The sequence below is a fragment of the Apodemus sylvaticus genome, chromosome 2, assembly GCF_947179515.1.
Source record: "Apodemus sylvaticus chromosome 2, mApoSyl1.1, whole genome shotgun sequence".
NCBI classification, from domain to species: Eukaryota; Metazoa; Chordata; class Mammalia; order Rodentia; family Muridae; genus Apodemus; species Apodemus sylvaticus.
This window is the reverse complement of record NC_067473.1, coordinates 34,011,965-34,031,053: the sequence shown is the minus strand read 5'-3', so window position 1 is coordinate 34,031,053 and position 19,089 is coordinate 34,011,965. Positions and strand designations below refer to the sequence as shown.

The 19,089-nt window shown below is 39.6% G+C and overlaps 1 pseudogene; it reads left to right on the top strand.

Annotated features, from left to right (window-relative positions):
• The first annotated feature begins 14,806 nt into the window (after positions 1-14,806).
• On the top strand, positions 14,807-16,472 carry LOC127677840 (actin, muscle-like; annotated as a pseudogene).
• The last annotated feature ends 2,617 nt before the right edge of the window (positions 16,473-19,089 follow it).

Sequence of the window (19,089 nt, the reverse complement as noted above, 5' to 3'; positions counted from 1 at the left end):
TCATGTCCAGTTTTCTGAGGAATCACCAGACTGATTTCCAGGGGTGGTTATACCATCTTACAGCCACACCAGCAGTAGAGGAGTGTTCCTCTTTCTCCACATCCTTGCCAACACCTGCTGTCTCCTAAGCTTTTGACCTTAGCCATTCTAACTTGTGTAAGGTGAAATCTCAGGGTTGTTTTGATTTGCATTTCCCTAATGACTACTGATGTTGAGCACTTCTTAAGGTGCCTCTCGGCCATCCGAATTTCTTCAGGTGAAAATTCTTTGTTTAGATCTGTACCCCATTTTTAATAGGGTTATTTGGCTTCCTGGGGTCTAACTTCTTGAGTTCTTTGTATATATTGGATATTAGCCCTCTATCAGATGTAGGGTTGGTGAATATCCTTTCCCTATTTGATCGTTGCCATTTTGTCCTTTTAACAGTGTCCTTTGCCTTACAGAAACTTTGTAATTTTATGAGGTCCCATTGGTCAATTCTTGATGTTAGAGCATAAGCTATTGGTGTTCTGTTCAGGAACTTTCCCCCCGTGGCCATGTCCTCTAGGGTCTTCTCCAGTTTCTTTTCTATTAGTTTCAGTGCGTCTGGTCTTAAATGGAGGTCCTTGATCCACTTGGAGTGAAGTTTAGTATATAAAGAAAAGAATGGATCAATTCACATTCTTCTGCATGCTGACCTCCAATTGAACCAGCAGCATTTGTTGAAAAAGCTATCTTTTTTCCACTGGATGTTTTTGGCTCCTCTGTCGAAGATCAAGTGACCATAGGTGTGTGGGTTCATTTCTGGATCTTCAATTCTATTCCATTGGTCCACTTGTCTGTCACTGTACCAATACCATGGAGTTTTTAACACTATTGCTCTGTAGTATTGCTTGAAGTCAGGGATACTGATTCCCCCAAAATTTCTTTTGTTGTTGAGAATAGTTTTAGCTATCCTGGGTTTCTTGTTGTTCCAGATGAATTTGAGAATTACTTTTTCTAACTCTGTGAAGAACTGAGTTGGGATTTTGATGGGGATTGCATTGAATCTGTAGATTGCTTTTGGAAAGACGGCCATTTTAACTATATTAATCCTGCCGATCCACGAGCATGGCAGATTTTTCCATTTTCTGAGGTCTTCTTCGATTTTCTTCTTCAGAGACCCGAAGTTCTTGTCATATAGATCTTTCACTTGTTTGGTTAGAGTCACTCCAAGATACTTTTATATTGTTTGTGGCTATTGTGAAGGGTGTCATTTCCCTAACTTCTTTCTCAGCCTGCTTATCCTTTGAGTATAAGGAGGCAACTGATTTGCTTGAGTTGATTTTATAACCAGCCACTTTGCTGAAGTTGTTTATCAGCTGTAGGAGTTCTCTGGTGGAGGTTTTTGGGTCACTTAAGTAGACTATCATGTCATCTGCAAATAGAGATAATTTCACTTCTTACTTTCCAATTTGTATCCCCTTGACCTCCTTACATTGTCTAATTGCTCTAGCTACAACTTCAAGTATTATATTGAAAAGATATGGAGAGAGAGGACAGCCTTGTCTAGTCCCTGATTTTAATGGGATTGCTTAAAGTTTCTCTTTGTTTAGTTTGGTGTTGGCTACAGGTGTTTGTTGTTGTTGTTGTTGTTGTTGTTTTTAGTATTTTTCTTTGTCCAAATTGTAGCTTTTTTTTAAATTTTTTTATTCGATATAATTTATTTACATTTCAAATGATTTCCCCGTTTCTAGCCCCCCAACTCCCCGAAAGGCCCGTAAGCCCCCTTCTCTTCCCCTGTCCTCCCACCCACCCCTTCCCACTTCCCCGTTCTGGTTTTGCCGAATACTGTTGCACTGAGTCTTTCCAGAACCAGGGGCCACTCCTCCTTTCTTCTTGTACCTCATTTGATGTGTGGATTATGTTTTGGGTATTCCAGTTTTCTAGGTTAATATCCACTTAATAGTGAGTGCATACCATGATTCACCTTTTGAGTCTGGGTTACCTCACTTAGTATGATATTCTCTAGCTCCATCCATTTTCCTAAGAATTTTATGAATTCATTGTTTCTAATGGCTGAATAGTACTCCATTGTGTAGATATACCACATTTTTTGCATCCACTCTTCTGTTGAGGGATACCTGGGTTCTTTCCAGCATCTGGCAATTATAAATAGGGCTGCTATGAACATAGTAGAACATGTATCCTTATTACATGGTGGGGAGTCTTCTGGGTATATGCCCAGGAGTGGCATAGCAGGATCTTCTGGAAGTGAGGTGCCCAGTTTTCGGAGGAACCGCCAGACTGATTTCCAGAGTTGTTGTACCAATTTGCAACCCCACCAGCAGTGGAGGAGTGTTCCTCTTTCTCCACACCCTCTCCAACACCTGCTGTCTCCTGAATTTTTAATCTTAGCCATTCTGACTGGTGTAAGGTGAAATCTCAGGGTTGTTTTGATTTGCATTTCCCTAATGACTAATGAAGTTGAGCATTTTTTAAGGTGCTTCTCTGCCATCTGAAGTTCTTCAGGTGAGAATTCTTTGTTTAACTCTGTACCCCATTTTTTAATAGGGTTGTTCGGTTTTCTGGAGTCTAATTACTTGAGTTCTTTATATATATTGGATATTATCCCTCTATCTGATGTAGGATTGGTGAAGATCTTTTCCCAATTTGTTGGTTGCCGATTTGTCCTCTTGATGGTGTCCTTTGCCTTACAGAAACTTTGTAATTTTATGAGGTCCCATATTTCAATTCTTGCTCTTAGAGCATACGCTATTGGTGTTCTGTTCAGAAACTTTCTCCCTGTACCGATGTCCTCAAGGGTCTTCCCCAGTTTCTTTTCTATTAGCTTCAGAGTGTCTGGCTTTATGTGGAGGTCCTTGATCCATTTGGATTTGAGCTTAGTACAAGGAGACAAGGATGGATCAATTCGCATTCTTCTGCATGCTGACCTCCTATTGAACCAGCACCATTTGTTGAAAAGGCTATCTTTTTTCCATTGGATGTTTTCAGCCTCTTTGTCGAGGATCAAGTGGCCATAGGTGTGTGGGTTCATTTCTGGATCTTCAATCCTGTTCCATTGATCCTCCTGCCTGTCACTGTACCAATACCATGCAGTTTTTAACACTATTGCTCTGTAGTATTGCTTGAGGTCAGGGATACTGATTCCCCCAGATTTTCTTTTGTTGCTGAGAATAGTTTTAGCTATCCTGGGTTATTTGTTGTTCCAGATGAATTTGGGAATTGCTCTTTCTAACTCTGTGAAGAATTGAGTTGGGATTTTGATGGGTATTGCATTGAATCTGTATATTGCTTTTGGACAAATGGCCATTTTAACTATATTGATTCTACCGATCCATGAGCAGGGGAGGTTTTCCCATTTTTTGAGGTCTTCTTCCATTTCCTTCTTCAGAGTCTTGAAGTTCTTGTCATACAGATCTTTCACATGTTTGGTAAGAGTCACCCCAAGATACTTTATACTGTTTGTGGCTATTGTGAAGGGGGTCATTTTCCTAATTTCTTTCTCAGCCTGCTTATCCTTTGAGTATAGGAAGGCCACTGATTTGCTTGAGTTGATTTTATAACCTGCCACTTTGCTGAAGTTGTTTATCAGCTATAGGAGCTCTCTAGTGGAGTTTTTTCGTTCACATAGGTAGACTATCATGTCATCTGCAAATAATGATAGTTTGACTTCTTCCTTTCCAATTTGTATCCCTTTGACCTCCTTATGTTGTCGAATTGCCCAAGCTATTACTTCAAGTACAATATTGAAAAGATAAGGAGAAAGGGGGCAGCCTTGTCTGGTCCCTGATTTCAGTGGGATTGCTTCAAGTTTCTCTCCATTTAGTTTGATACTGGCTACCGGTTTGCTGTATATTGCTTTTACTAGGTTTAGGTATGGGCCTTGAATTCCTGTTCTCTCCAAGACTTTAAGCATGAAAGGATGCTGAATTTTGTCAAATGCTTTTTCAGCATCCAATGAAATGACCATGTGGTTTTGTTCTTTGAGTTTGTTTATGTAGTGGATTGTATTAATGGATTTCCATATATTGAACCAATCCTGCATACCCGGGATAAAGCCTACTTGATCATGGTGGATGATCGTTTTGATGTGTTCTTGGATTCGGTTGGCAAGAATTTTATTGAGTATTTTTGCATCGATGTTCATAAGGGAAATTGGTCTGAAGTTCTCTTTCTTTGTTGGATCTTTGTGTGGCTTTGGTATCAGCATAATTGTGGCTTTGTAGAAGGAACTGGGTAGTGTTCCTTCTGTTTCTATTTTTGTGGAATAGTTTGAAGAGTATTGGTGTTAACTCTTCTTTGAAGGTCTGGTAGAATTCTCCACTGAATCCATCTGGTCCTGTGCTTTTTTTGGTTGGAAGACTTTCTATGACTCCTTCTATTTCTTTAGGCATTATGGGACTGTTTAAATGGTCTAGTTGATCCTGATTTAATTTTGGTATTTGGTATCTGTCAAGAAAATTGTCCATTTCCTCCAGATTCTCCGGTTGTGTTGAGTATAGGTTCTTGTAATAGGATCTGATGATTTTTTGGATTTCCTCAGTTTCCGTTGTTATATCTCCCTTTTCATTTCTAAGTTTGGTAATTTGGATACTTTCTCTGTGCCCTTTGGTCAGTCTGGCTAAGGGTTTATCTATCTTGTTGATTTTCTCAAAGAACCAGCTCCTGGTTTTGTTGATTTTTTGTATGGTTCTCTTTGTTTCTACTTGATTGATTTTGGCCCTGAGTTTGATGATTTCCTGCCTTCTACTCCTCCTGGGTGAAATAGCTTCTTTATGTTCTAGGGCTTTCAGGTGTGTCATTAAGCTGGTAATGTATGCTCTCTCCATTTTCTTTTTGGAGGCACTCAGGGCTATGAGTTTTCCTCTTAGCACTGCTTTCATTGTGTCCCATAGATTTGGGTATGTTGTGTTTTCATTTTCATTGTGTTCTAAAAAGTCTTTAATTTCTTTCTTTATTTCTACCTTGACCAAGGTATCATTGAGTAGAGTATTGTTCAGTTTCCACGTGTATGTGGGTTTTCTGTTGTTTCTGTTGCTATTGAAGACCACTTTTACTCCATAGTGGTCAGATAGGAGGCATGGGATTAGTTCGATCTTCTTATATTTGTTGAGGTCTGTCTTGTGACCAATTATATGGTCGATTTTGGAGAAGGTACCATGAGGTGCTGAGAAAAAGGTATATTCTTTTGTTTTAGGATAGAATGTTCTATATATATCTGTTAAATCTAATTGGTCCAAAGCTTCAATTAGTTTCATTGTGTCCCTGTTCAGTTTCTGTTTTTCTGATCGGTCCATTGAGGAAAGTGCATTGTTGAAGTCACCCACAATTATTGTGTTAGGTGCAATGTGTGCTTTGAGTTTTAATAAAGTTTCTTTTATGAAAGAGGGTGCCCTTGCATTTGGAGCATAGATGTTCAGGATTGAGAGTTCTTCTTGTTTTATTTTTCCTTTGACCAGCAAGAAGTGTCCCTCAGAGTCTCTTTTGATGACTTTGGGTTGAAAGTCAATTTTATCTGATATTTAAATGGATACTCCAGCTTGTTTCCTGAGACCATTTGCTTGTAAGATTGTCTTCCAGCCTTTTACTCTAAGGTAGTGTTTGTCTTTGACCCTGAGGTGTGTTTCCTGTAAGCAACAAAATGTAGGGTCCTGTTTACATATCCAGTCAGTTAGTCTGTGTCTTTTTATTGGGGCATTAAGTCCATTGATGTTAAGAGATATTAAGGAATAGTGATTGTTACTTCCTATCATTTTTGACGTTATTTTTTAAATTTGATTGGTTAACTTCTTTTGGGTTTGATGAAAGGTTACTATCTTGCTTTTTCCAGGGTGAAGTTTCCCTCCTTGTATTGGTGTTGTCCTCCTAATATCCTTTTTAGGGCTGGGTTTGTGGATAGATATTGGGAAAACTTGGTTTTGTCATGAAATATCTTAGTTTCTCCATCTACGTTATTGAGAGTTTTGCTGGATATAGTAGTTTTGGTTGGCATTTGTGTTCTCGTAGAGTCTGCATGAGATCTGCCCAGGACCTTCTAGCCTACATAGTCTTAGGTGACAACTCTCGTGTGATTCTGATAGGTCTTCCTTTATATGTTACTTGGCCTTTTACTCTTACTGCCTTTAATATTCTTTCTTTGTTTAGAACATTTGGTGTTTTGATTATTATGTGACGGGAAGTATTTCTGTTCTGGTCCAGTCTGTTTGGAGTTCTGTAGGCTTCGTGTATATTCATGGGCATCTCTCTCTTTAGGTTAGGGAAGTTTTCTTCCATAATTTTATTGAAGATATTTGCTGGCCCTTTAAGCTGTAAATCTTCACTCTCATCTATGCCTATAATCCTTAGCTTTGGTCTTCTCATTGTGTCCTGGATTTCCTGGATATTTTGGGTTACAAGCTTTTTGCATTTTGCATTTTCTTTAACTGTTGAGTCCATGGTTTCTATGGAATCTTCAGCATATGAGATTCTTTCTTCTATCTCTTGTATTCTGTTGTTGATATTTGCATCTCTGTCCCCTGATTTCTTCCCAAGGCTTTCTATCTCCACAGTTGTCTCCCTTTGAGTTTTCTTAGTTGTTTCTACTTCTGATTTTCGATCCTGGATGGTTTTGCTTAGCTCCTTCACTTGCTTGTTTGTGCTTTCCTGTAATTCTTTAAGAGATTTTTGTGTTTCCTCTTTCATGACCTCAACCTGTTGACCAAAGTTCTCCTGTATTTCTTTAAGTGTTTTTTGAGTTTCCTCCTTGTTGGCTTTTGTATTCTCCTGGATTTCTTTCAATGATTTTTGTGTTTCCCTTCAAGGGCTTCTAACTTTTGATCCATTTTCTCCTGAATTTCTTTAAGTATGTCCTTCATGTGTTCCTGTACCAGCATCATGACCAGTGATTTTAAATCAAAATCTTTTTTTACTGGTGTAATGGGGTATCCAGGACATGCTGGTAGAGGAGAATTGTATTCAGATGTTGCCATATTGCCTTGATTTCTGTTAGTGACGTTCCTGCGTTTGCCTTTTGCCATCTAATTCTCACTGGTGTTACTTGGTCTTGTCAGTGCTGGACTCACCAGTGCAAGCTGCCCCTTCCCCGTTGGCCTCTGGTGCACAGCTTACACCCCTGCACTGCCTGTAGACAGGGTGCTGCTGCCCAGGCTGTTCAGATCCCAAAGCAGGCACCCGAAGGCTCCTGCTGCGGCCCGCTGGATACAGTGGAGCACACCGACTTCTCCCAGCTGGCCGCCCGGAAGCCCCGCTAGCCTCTTGCAGGACCTGGAGATGTGGGCGGCTGCCCAAGCTGATCTGGATCCGGAAGTGGAGAGAGTTGAGCTGAGGGCTTCCGCCTGAGGCCTTGCTCCAGATTGTGTCTGTGGACCAGATGGAGCCCGTGTGCACCCCCAGAGAGCGCTGATGATGTATGCTGCTGTGACCTCTCCTGTGTTCTGCTCACTCAGCTGGGCAGCCGATTCCCCAACTGGGCTGGTGCACACAAGGTTAGCCTGGCCGCCCAGACCCTGAGTCCAGGCAAAAGCCTGGGAGGCCAAGGTCCGAGCAAAGTTCCCCTAGGGCTATGACTGTTAATTGGGTCTGCCAGGTGACCCGAATGGCGGGCATGTGTGCCCGCGCTCCCTGAAAGCGCCGGGAGAGTCTGCTGTGCTAACAACCTCCTGGGCGGGTTGACTCACAGATGGCCCACTAAGCCGCCCAGGTCTTGGGGTCAGTCCTATGCCTTTTGGGGCCTAGCCCCCCCGCTTTGTTAGCCTCAGGCTATGCCTGTTATGGCTCTGCCTGCCAGAGTTCTCTGTTGTCCTGCAGGCAAAATGGCGGTGTGCGCGCAGGCCCGGGCAAAAAACCTCCTGGCTGGGTTGGCACCCCGATGGCCCCCCGAACAGCCCAGGGCCTGGGTGCAGGCCAACGCCCATTGGGCTCAGACCCCCGCGGTGTTGGCCTGGGATTATGTTTATGTACCTCAGTCTGTCCGATGTCTCTTGAGTCTGAAACCAAGATGGAGATGAGCCTCTCCTGACTGGCAGGAGGCCAAGTTCTGAAGTGGCTTCCGTGCAGTGAAAGGCGCCGCACAACTGCAGCTGCTTGCCGCCCGGTTGGTCAGCGAAGGTCAGTGGTCGTGGGCGCAGGGCCTAACTGGACCCTGTGCCGCCTTGGTTCCACTGCTGATAGCCCTTCAGCTGGACCAGCCACTGCTGCACTGCAGCCGCTGCTGCCGCCGCCCCAAATTGTGGCTACAGGTTTGATGTATATTGCTTTAACGATGTTTAGGTATAGGCCTTGAATTCCTGTTCTTTCCAAGACTTTTAGCATGAAAGGATGCTGAATTTTGTCAAATGCTTTTTCTGCATCTAATGAGATGATCATATGTTTTGATTTTCTTTGAGTTTGTTTATGTAGTGGATAGCATTGATGGATTTTCTTATATTGAACCATCCCTGCATCCCTGGGATGAAGCCTACTTGATCATGGTGGATGATCGTTTTGATGTGTTCTTGGATTCGGTTGGCAAGAATTTTATTAAGTATTTTTGCATCAATATTGATAAGAGAAATTGGACTGAAGTTCTCTTTCTTTGTTGGATCTTTAAATGTACTAAACAAAGAAAGAAAATTAAAGGCAGTAAGAGAAAAAGGCCAAGTAACATATAAAGGAAGACCTATCAGAATCACAGCAGACTTTTCACCTGAGAGTGTGAAGGCTAGAAGATCCTGGGCAGATCTCATGCAGACTCTAAGAGAACAAAAATGCCAGCCAAAACTACTCTACCCAGCAAAACTCTCAATCACCATAGATGGAGAAACTAAGATATTCCATGACAAAACTAAGTTTACCCAATATCTATCCACAAACCCAATCTTACAAAGGATAATAGGAGGAAAACACCAATACAAGGAGGGAAACATCACCCTGAAAAAAGCAAGATAGTAACCTTCTCTCATCAAACCCAAAAGAAGTTAACCAATCACATTTAAGAAATAACATCAAAAATGTCAGGAAGTAACGATCACTATTCCTTAATATCTCTTAACATCAATGGACTCAATGCCCCAATAAAAAGACACAGACTAACTGACTGGATATGTAAACAGGACCCTACATTTTGCTGCATACAGGAAATACACCTCAGGGTCAAAGACAAACACTACCTTAGAGTAAAAGGCTGGAAGACAATTTTACAAGCAAATGGTCTCAGGAAACAAGCTGTTGACTTTCAACCCAAAGTCATCAAAAGAGACTCTGAGGGACACTTCTTGCTGGTCAAAGGAAAAATACAACAAGAAGAACTCTCAATCCTGAACATCTATGCTCCAAATGCAAGGGCACCCTCATTCATAAAAGAAGCTTTATTAAAGCTCAAAGCACACATTGCACCTAACACAATAATTGTGGGTGACTTCAACACTGCACTTTCCTCAATGGACCGATCAGGGAAACAGAAACTGAACAGGGACACAATGAAACTAATTGAAGCTTTGGACAAATTAGATTAAACAAATATATATAAAGATTCTATCCTAAAGCAAAAGAATATACCTTTTTCTCAGCACCTCATGGTACCTTCTCCAAAATCGACCATATAATTGGTCACAAGACAGACCTCAACAAATATAAGATCGAACTAATCCCATGCCTCCTATCAGATCACTATGGAGTAAAAGCAGTCTTCAATAGCAACAAAAACAACAGAAAACCCACATACACGTGGAAACTAAACAATATTCTACTCAATGATACCTTGGTCAAGGAAGAAATAAAGAAAATATTAAAGACTTTTTAGAACTTAATGAAAATGAAGACACAACATACCCAAATCTATGGGACACAATGAAAGCAGTGCTAAGAGGAAAACTCATAGCCCTGAGTGCCCCCAAAAAGAAAATGGAGAGAGCATACATTACCAGCTTAATGACACACCTGAAAGCCCTGGAACAAAAAGAAGCTATTTCACCCAGGAGGAGTAGAAGGCAGGAAATCATCAAACTCAGGGCTGAAATCAATCAAGTAGAAACAAAGAGAACCATACAAAGAATCAACAAAACCAGGAGCTGGTTCTTTGAGAAAATCAACAAGATAGATAAACCATTAGCCAGACTAACCAAAGGGCACAGAGACAGTATCCAGATTAACAAACTTAGAAATGAAAAGGGAGATATAACAACACAAACTGAGGGAATTCAAAAAATCATTAGATCCTCCTGCAAAAGCCTATACTCAACACAACTGGAGAATCTGGAGGAAATGGACAGTTTCCTAGACAGATATCCGACACCAAAACTAAATCAGGATCAAATAGATCATCTAAGCAGTCCCATAACACCTGAAGAAATAAAAAGAATCATAGAAAGTCTCCCAATCAAAAAAAGCATGGAACCAGATGGCTTCAGTTCAGAATTCTATCAGACCTTCATAGAAGACCTAAGACCAATACTCTTCAAACTATTCCACAAAATAGAAACAGAAGGAACTCTACCCAACTCGTTCTATGAAGCTGCATGCATGTTCCTATGGCTGACTTTAAAGGAGAATTTCTTACTAAAACATTCAACATCAGAGGTCAGCTGTTTCTGTCCATTGGCTTGCTGAAAATTATTGCATATGACCCTTTCTGCTGTTTGTTGCACCTTCTGAAGTGAAGTCATGCTTTGTGTCCTATTTAAGAGCACTCCATAGCCTCAGTAATTGTGTCAGAATTTGGGACCTTCCCTTGAGCCAGATCCCACTTTGGGTCTGTCACTTGACATTCTTTCCCTCAGGCTCCTCTCCATTTCCATCCCTATAATTCTTTCAGAGAGGCCCAATTATGGATCAAATTTGTGACTGTGGGATGATCCCCCCTCATTTGATGCCATGTCTTCCTGTTGGAGGTGGGCCTTATAAGTTCTCTCTTGCAACAGTCTGTCACTTCACCTAGGTTACCCCCTTTGATTTCTGAGAGTCTCTCACCTCCCAGGTCTCTGGAGCATTGTGGAGTGTAACATCCCCTATCCCCTATCTCCTGAGGTTGCCCATTTCTCTTTTTTCTGCTGGCCGCAGGGCTTCAGTCCTTTTCTATCACCTAATACTAGATCATGTTGAAAGAGTCAGATGCAGCTGTCTGCACTCCAACAATGGTCAGAAGTAGCTGACTCGTGTTGTTGAATTAGGGAAGGCTGAAAGAAGCTGAAAAGAAGGACAAGCCTGTAGGAAGGCCAACAGTCTCATTTAACTGGAAACCCAAGATCTCTCAAACATTGGAGAACCAAACAGGCAGAATATACCTGCTGATATGAAGCCCCCAATGCACACAGAGGAATACTGGGTCTGTGTTCAGTCAGAGATGATGCACCAAACCCTCAAGAGAATAGAGGCCCCAGGGAGTTTAAAGGTTAGGAGGCCGTTGGGGGGGGGGGACATGGAGACAGGGAGGTAGGGAAGAGGTATGGGCTGTGAAATAATCAAAGGGTGGATAGGAGTGGAGGAGAATAAACTATGGAGTGTAAAAATGAAATAATAATAATAATAATAATAATTAAATAAATAAATATGGTACAATTACATATGGGGACATATGGCATGTGTCCCCAAATTTATGGGACACAATGAAAGCAGTGCTAAGAGGAAAACTCATAGTTCCAAAAAGAAGCTGGAGAGAGCATACACTAGCCGTTTCATAGCACACCTGAAAGCTTTAGAACAGAAAGAAACTAATACACCCAAGAGGAGTGGAAGGCAGGAAATCATTAAACTCAGGTCTGAAATCAACCAAGTAGAATCAGAAAGAACTATACAAAGAATCAACAAAACCAGGAGCTGGTACTTTGAGAAAATCAACAAGATAGATAAAACCTTAGCTAGACTAACCAGAGGACACAGAGACAGTATCCAAATTAACAAAATCAGAAATGAAAAGGGAGATATAACAATAGAAACTAAGGAAATTAAAAAAATCATTAGATCCTACTACAAAAGCTTATACTCAACACAACTGGAAAATCTGGATGAAATGGACACTTTCTTAGACAGATACCAAATACCAAAGTAAAATCAGGATCAGATCGACCATCTAAACAGTTTGATAATCCCTAAAGAAATAGAAGCTGTCATTGAAAGTCTCCTAACCAAAAAAGCACAGGACCAAATGGTTTAAATGCAGAATTCTATTAGACCTTCAAAGAAGACCTAACACCAATACTCTTCAAACTATCCCACAAAATAGAAACAAAAGGAACACTACCCAACTCATTCTATAAAGCCACAATTATGTTGATACCATAACCACACAAAGATACAACAAAGAAAGAGAACTTCAGACCAATTTCCCTTATGAATATCGATGCAAAAATACTCAATAAAATTCTTGCCAACTGAATCCAAGAACCCATAAAAATGATCATTCAACAAGATCAAGTAGGCTTCCTCTCATGGATGCAGGAATAGTTCAATATATAGAAATCCATCAATGCAATCCACTACATAAACAAACTTTTTTCAGTTTTTCTCAGAGAAAAATACACATAGTCATTTTCTTAGATGCTGAAAAAGCATTTGACAAAATTCAGCATAATTTCATGATAAAAGTCTTGGAAAGACAGGAATTCACAGCTCATACCTAAACACAGTAAAAGCAATATACAGCAAACCGGTAGCCAACATCAAACTAAATGGAGAAAAATTTGAAGCAATCCCACTAAAATCAGAAACTAGACAAGGCTGATCTCTATCTATATATTTATTCAATATAGTACTTGAAGTTCTAGCTAGAGCAATTAGACAACATAAGCAGGTCAAAGGGATATAAATTGGAAAGGAAGAAGTGAAATTATGATATTTGCAGATGACCAAGAAAACTCCACCAGAGACCTCCTACAGCTGATAAACAACTTAAGCAAAGTGGCCATATATGAAATTAACTCAAACAAATCAGTAGACTTCCAATACTCAAAAGATAAACAGACTGAGAAAGAAATTAGGGTAAAAACACCCTTAAAAATAGTCACAACCAATATAAAGTATCTTGGTGTGACTCAAACCAAGCAAGTGAAAGATCTGTATGAAAATAATTTCAAGTCTCCAAAGAAAGAAATCAAAGAAGACCTCAGAAGATGGAAGATCTCCCATTCTTGTGGATTGGCAGGACTAAAATAGTAAAAATGCCATTTTGCCAAAAATCAGATTCAATGCAATTCCCATCAAAATCCCAACTCAATTCTTCACAGAGTTAGAAAGAGCAATTCTCAGATTCATCTGAAATAACAAAAAAATCCAGAATAGCTAACACTATTCTAACAGCAAAAGAACTTCTGGGGAAATCAGTATGCCAGACCTCAAGCAGTACTACAGAGCAATAGTGCTAAAAACTTCATGGTATTGGTATAGTGACAGACAGGTAGATCAATGGAATAGAACTGAAGATCCAGAAATGAATCTACACACATATGGTCAGTTGATCTTTGACAATGGAGCTAAAACAATCCAGTGGGAAAATGATAGCCTTTTCAAAAAATGGTGCTGGTTCACCTGGTGGCTAGCTTGAAGAAGAAGGCAAATCAATCCATTCTCATCTTCTTGTACTAAGCTCAAGTACAAGTGAATCAAGGACCTCCACATAAAACCAGACACACTAAAACTAATAGAAAAGAAACTGGGGAAGAGCCTTGAACACATGGGCACAGGGGAAAATTTCCTGAACAGAACAACAATAGCTTATGCTCTAAGATCAAAAATTGACAAATGGGACCTCATAAAATTACAAAGATTCTGTAAGGCAAAGGACACTCTTAATAGAACAACAAGGCAACCAACAAATTGGGAAAAGACCTTTACTAACCCTACATCTGACAGAGGGCTAATATCATATATATCATATATATATAAACTCCAGAGAGCCAACTAACCCTATTGCCAACTAACCCTATTAAAAAATGGGGTACTGAGCTAAACAAAGAATTTTCACCTGAGGAATACTGAATGGCTGAGAAGCATATAAATAAGTGTTCAACATCCTTACTCATCAGGGAAATGCAAATCAAAACAACCCTGAGATTTTACCTCATACCAGTCAGAATGGCTAAGGTCAAAATGACAGCAAGTTCTGGTGAGGATGTGGAGAAAGATGAACACTCCTCCACTACTGGTGGGATTGCAAGCAGGTACATCCACTCTGGAAATCAGTCTGGCAGTTAGAAAACTGGGCATGATACTACAGGAGGACCCTGTTATACCACTCCTGGGCAAAAATCCATTGGATTTCCAAGCATGTAATAAGGACACATGCTCCACTATGTTCATAGCAGCCTTATTTATAATAGCCAGAATCTGGAAAGAACCCAGATGTCCCTCAACAGAGGAATAGATACAGAAAATCTGGTATACTTACAATGGAATACTACTCAGCTATTAAAAACAATGAATTCATGAAATTCTTAGGCAAATGGGCAGAACAGGAAAATATCATCCTAAGTGTGGTAACCCAATCACAAAAGAACACACATGGTATGCACCCACTGATAAGTGGATATTAGCCCAGAAGCTTGGAATATTCAAGATACAATTCACATATCAAATGAGGCCCAAGAAGAAGGAAAACCAAAGTATGGATACTCTGGTCCTTCTTAAAAGGGGGAACAAAATACCCACAGAAGAATATATAGAGACAAAGTGTGGAGCAGAGACTGAGAGAAAGACCATCCAGAGACTACTCTATCTAGTGATCCATCCTATATACAGTTAAAAAACCCAAACACTATTATCAATGTCCACAAGTACTTTCTGACTGGAGCTCAATATAGCTGTCACCTGGGAGGCTCTGCTAGTGCATGACAAATACAAGGGGGTGGGGGAGGGACACTCTCAGCCAGCTATTGAACTGTGCTCAGGGTCTTCAATGGGGGAGCTAGAGAAAGGACCCAAGGAGCTAAAGTGGTTTGCAGCACCATAGGAGGAACAATAATATGAACCACCCAGCACTCCCAGAGCTCCCAGGGACAAAAACATCAACCAGATTGTTTACATGGTGTTATCCATGGCTCCAGATGCATAGGCAGCAGAGGATGGTCTTCTTGGACGTCAAAGGGAGGAGAGTCTCTTGGTCCTGGAAATGCTAGATGCATCAGTGTAGGGGAATGCTAGGACAGGGAAGCGGGAGGGGTTGGACTGTAGAATGGGGGAGGGAAAATGGCTTATGGGACTGTCGGGGGTGGGGGAACCAAGAAAGGGGAAATCATTCGAAATGTAAATAAGGAATATATATAATAAAAAGGTAAATTAATTAATAATGAATAAATAAATGAAAAGAAAAACCCAAAGAAAAATAAGACTCCCATATTTTCAAATAGTGCTTCTGGTTCTATATTTTTTTTCACTCTGGGTTTTATTGTCTCCTTTAAACTCAGCTCTTTACATCTCCCTGACTAAAATGATTTAGTATAAAAATGTGAGATGGCAGATCTTTTTTTCAGGTATTATAAAAGTAACCAAGAGCAATGCGAGAGAGACCAGAACCCTATCACTGTTCACACACAGCAGCAGACTCTATATCCTGTTATTATACAGAGCAGGGAAAGGTAATTCTATGAATATTTGAATCACAATTAAGAGTATGCAATTGCGACCCGAAGTATCAATTTGTATTTTTCTGCAGAGAAATTCTGGTACAATATGTGAGAATTGAAAACTTGATTTATCATTTTTTTATCTGACATTATGCAACCAGAAGTAGAAGCTTGTATATATATTCATGCAAAGATTCAGCATTTAAGCTACAAATACTACTTTAAATAAAGTTTCAAGAAATACTATAAACAAATATCATGTTTAGTATTAGTGGTAAAAAGAAAAAACCTATCAAACAATAAGGAAAATGCAGATTTGTGTCAAAAGAAAAATTATAAATTATAAATTATTATAAATCTTGTGTCTGAACCTGGCTGGCTTGGACCTTACAGACTACCTCATTAAGATCCTGATTGAATGGGATTACAACATTACCAGCACTGCTAAGAGCGAAATTGTTCCTGTCATAAAGGAGAAGCTGTGCTATGTTGCCCTGGATTTTCAGCAAGAAATGGCTACTGTTACACCATCTTCCTTCTTGGAGAAGAGTTATGAGCTATGAGGTGGGCAGGTGATTTACCTTTGGGAATGCTTATTTCCGGTGTCTGTTGGCACTCTTCCAGCCTTTTTTCCTGGGTATGGTGTCCCATAGCATCCATGAGACAACCTTCAACTCCCTCATGAAGTGTGATGCAGAAATCCACAAAGACCTGTATGCCAATACCGTGCTGTCTGGTGGTACCACCATGTATTCAGGCATTGTTGACAGGATACAGGAGATCACAGCCCTAGCACATAGCACAATGCAGATTAAGATCATTCCTCCCCATGAGCTCAAATACTCAGTCTATATTGGTGGCTCCCTCCTGCTCTCACTGTCCACCCTCCAGCAGATGTGGATCAGCAAGCAGGAGTACAACAAGTCGGGACCCTCCATAGTCCTCCTCAAATGCATCTAGATGGACTAAGCAGGTGCCAGGCATCTGATGCAGGAGATGATTCTGAAGTATCGATTTGCCCTGGGAAATGTACACACCTACCTCATGTAGCCTCATGAAATTGGAATAAGCCTTTGAAAAGAAATTTGTCCTTGAAGCTTATATCTGATATCAGCACTGGATCATAGAACTTGCTGCTGATTTTTGACCTTGTATTCAAGTTAACTGTTCCCTTGGTATATGTTTAATACCCTGGGCATATCTTGATTTAGTCCTTCGTTCATGTGCCTAGGTCACTTGGTGGCTTGGGAGAGCACACTGGAAGAGAAATTCCCAGCCTAGTGGATCTCTGTGAGCATCACATAGTGATTGGTGTAGGGCATTAACCAACAGCAGACTTCCAGGATTTCCTAAGGCTGGCAAGGGTTCCTGAACCAGTGACCACTCCTGCTTGCCAGTCTAACAGGGTGGGAAAGTCCAAGCCTTATGATACATCCATTCTGTCATTTTTTTCCCTCCTGACTGCCATGGTTTGTTATTTGCCTTGAGTTGGGGACATTTGCATCGACACCTGTAAATGTATTCATCATTTTAATTTATGTTAGGATTTTTTTTTGTATTCAACTCTTTAAGAAATCACAAATTTTGGTCTTCTATTGTTTAGTGAGAACATTATGCCACAGTAATACATCACTGTGTAAAGAAAATTAAAAGTGTTGCAGTAATTGAATAAAGAAAAAGCAGAGATGATAAAATTATAGAAACAAACAGGAGGATTTGAGAAGTTCCAGTCTAACACATGGGGGAGGGATGGATATAAATAACGTTGTTCTTCATGAAGATAGCTAGGATACAACCAAAATGAGTTAATATTGGCTTAGACGAATTTTTGTTACTGTAAGGTTCACAAAACTACACTTGAGCATTACTTCAGATCCTCATAGAGTTGGAAAAGAGGGCCTACATGAGACTCTCAAAAGATGGCAAAAAAGTGCCTTTTGGAAAGTTCAACATTCATTTATGGAAAATGTGTTGGAGAGACTAGGACTACAGAGATATAGCTTACAATAATAAAGGATATTTACAGCAATCCTATAGTCAGCACCACACTAAATGGAGAGAAACTTAAAGCAAATACACTAAGTCTGGAACAAGACAAGGCTGTCTATTTTTTCCTTATTGTTTCAATAAAGAACTTGAAGTTCTAGCTAGAGTAATAAGACAACTGAAAGAAATCAAGTAGATGCAAATTGGGAAGAAAAAAGCCAAAGTATATTTGCAGATAATATGATAGTATATATAAGACCCCAAATCTTCCATTAAGGGAATCCTAGAGCTGATAAATACTTTCTGTAAAGTAGCTGGATACAAGATTTTTAAGTAAAAATAAATCAGTAGCCTTCATATATACAAATGAGAAACAGACAGAAATTATGGAAATAACATCTGCATAATAGATTCAAATAATATAAAATATCTTGGGTGACTCTAATCACACAAGTATAAGACTTGTGTAACAGAAACCTCAAGTATTCGAAGAACAAAATTGAAGAAGATAACAGAAGATAGAAATAACTCTCATGCTCATGTATATAGGATTAACATAGTAAAACTGATTGTTCTACTAACAGCAATCTACAGATTCAGTACAATCCCCATCAAACTTCAAACTCAATTCTTTGTAGACTTTGAAAAGACAATTCTCAAAGTCCTATGGTAAAACAGAAAGTCCAGTATAGCTAAATCAATTTATAACAACTAAAGAATTGCTGGAAGTATCACTAACCCTAATGTTAAGATAAACTAAAGACATAGTAATAGAAATATAGTAATAGAAATACCATGGTATTTGCCATAAAGACAGACAAATTGAACAATGGAATCAAATTGAAGATTCACACATAAATTCACAATCATATAGACACCTGATATTTTATTTTTGAATCCAAAAATGCACACTGGCAAAAAAGAATCTAAAACAAATAGTGCTGGGAAAACTATGTCTTCATAAAGAAGCGTGTAAACTGATTCCATATTATTACCGCAAACAAAACTTACATCCAAGTAGCTCAAACATCTCAACAGAAAACCAGACACACTGAACATGATAGAAAAATTGAGTGACAGCCTTGAATGTAGTGGCACAGGAATTCATTTTTTTGAGTAGAATTTCAATAGAACAGACACTAAGATCAACAATAAATAGAGACCTTGTGAAAATGAAAAAAAATCTGTAATGGAAAGGACACAATCAAACAGACAAAGAGGTAGTCTGCAGAATGGGAAGATTGTTTACTAACTCCACGTCTGTTAGAGTTCTAATATCTAAAATATATAAATAACACAACAACACACACATACATATATATATATTCTAATTAAATATATATAATCATATAGATAATTTAAAAAGGGCTGCATATTTAAACAGAATTCTCAATAGAAGAATTTCAAATGGCTGAGAAACAATTAAAAATGTTCAATATCCTCAGTCATCAGGTTAAAGCAAATCAAAACTATATTGTTACTCACTCTTAAACACCTGTCAGAACAGCTAAGATCCATACCCAAGTGACAGTGCATGATAGCAAAGATGTGTAGCAAAGGGAATACTTCTACATTGCTGGTGGGCATGCAA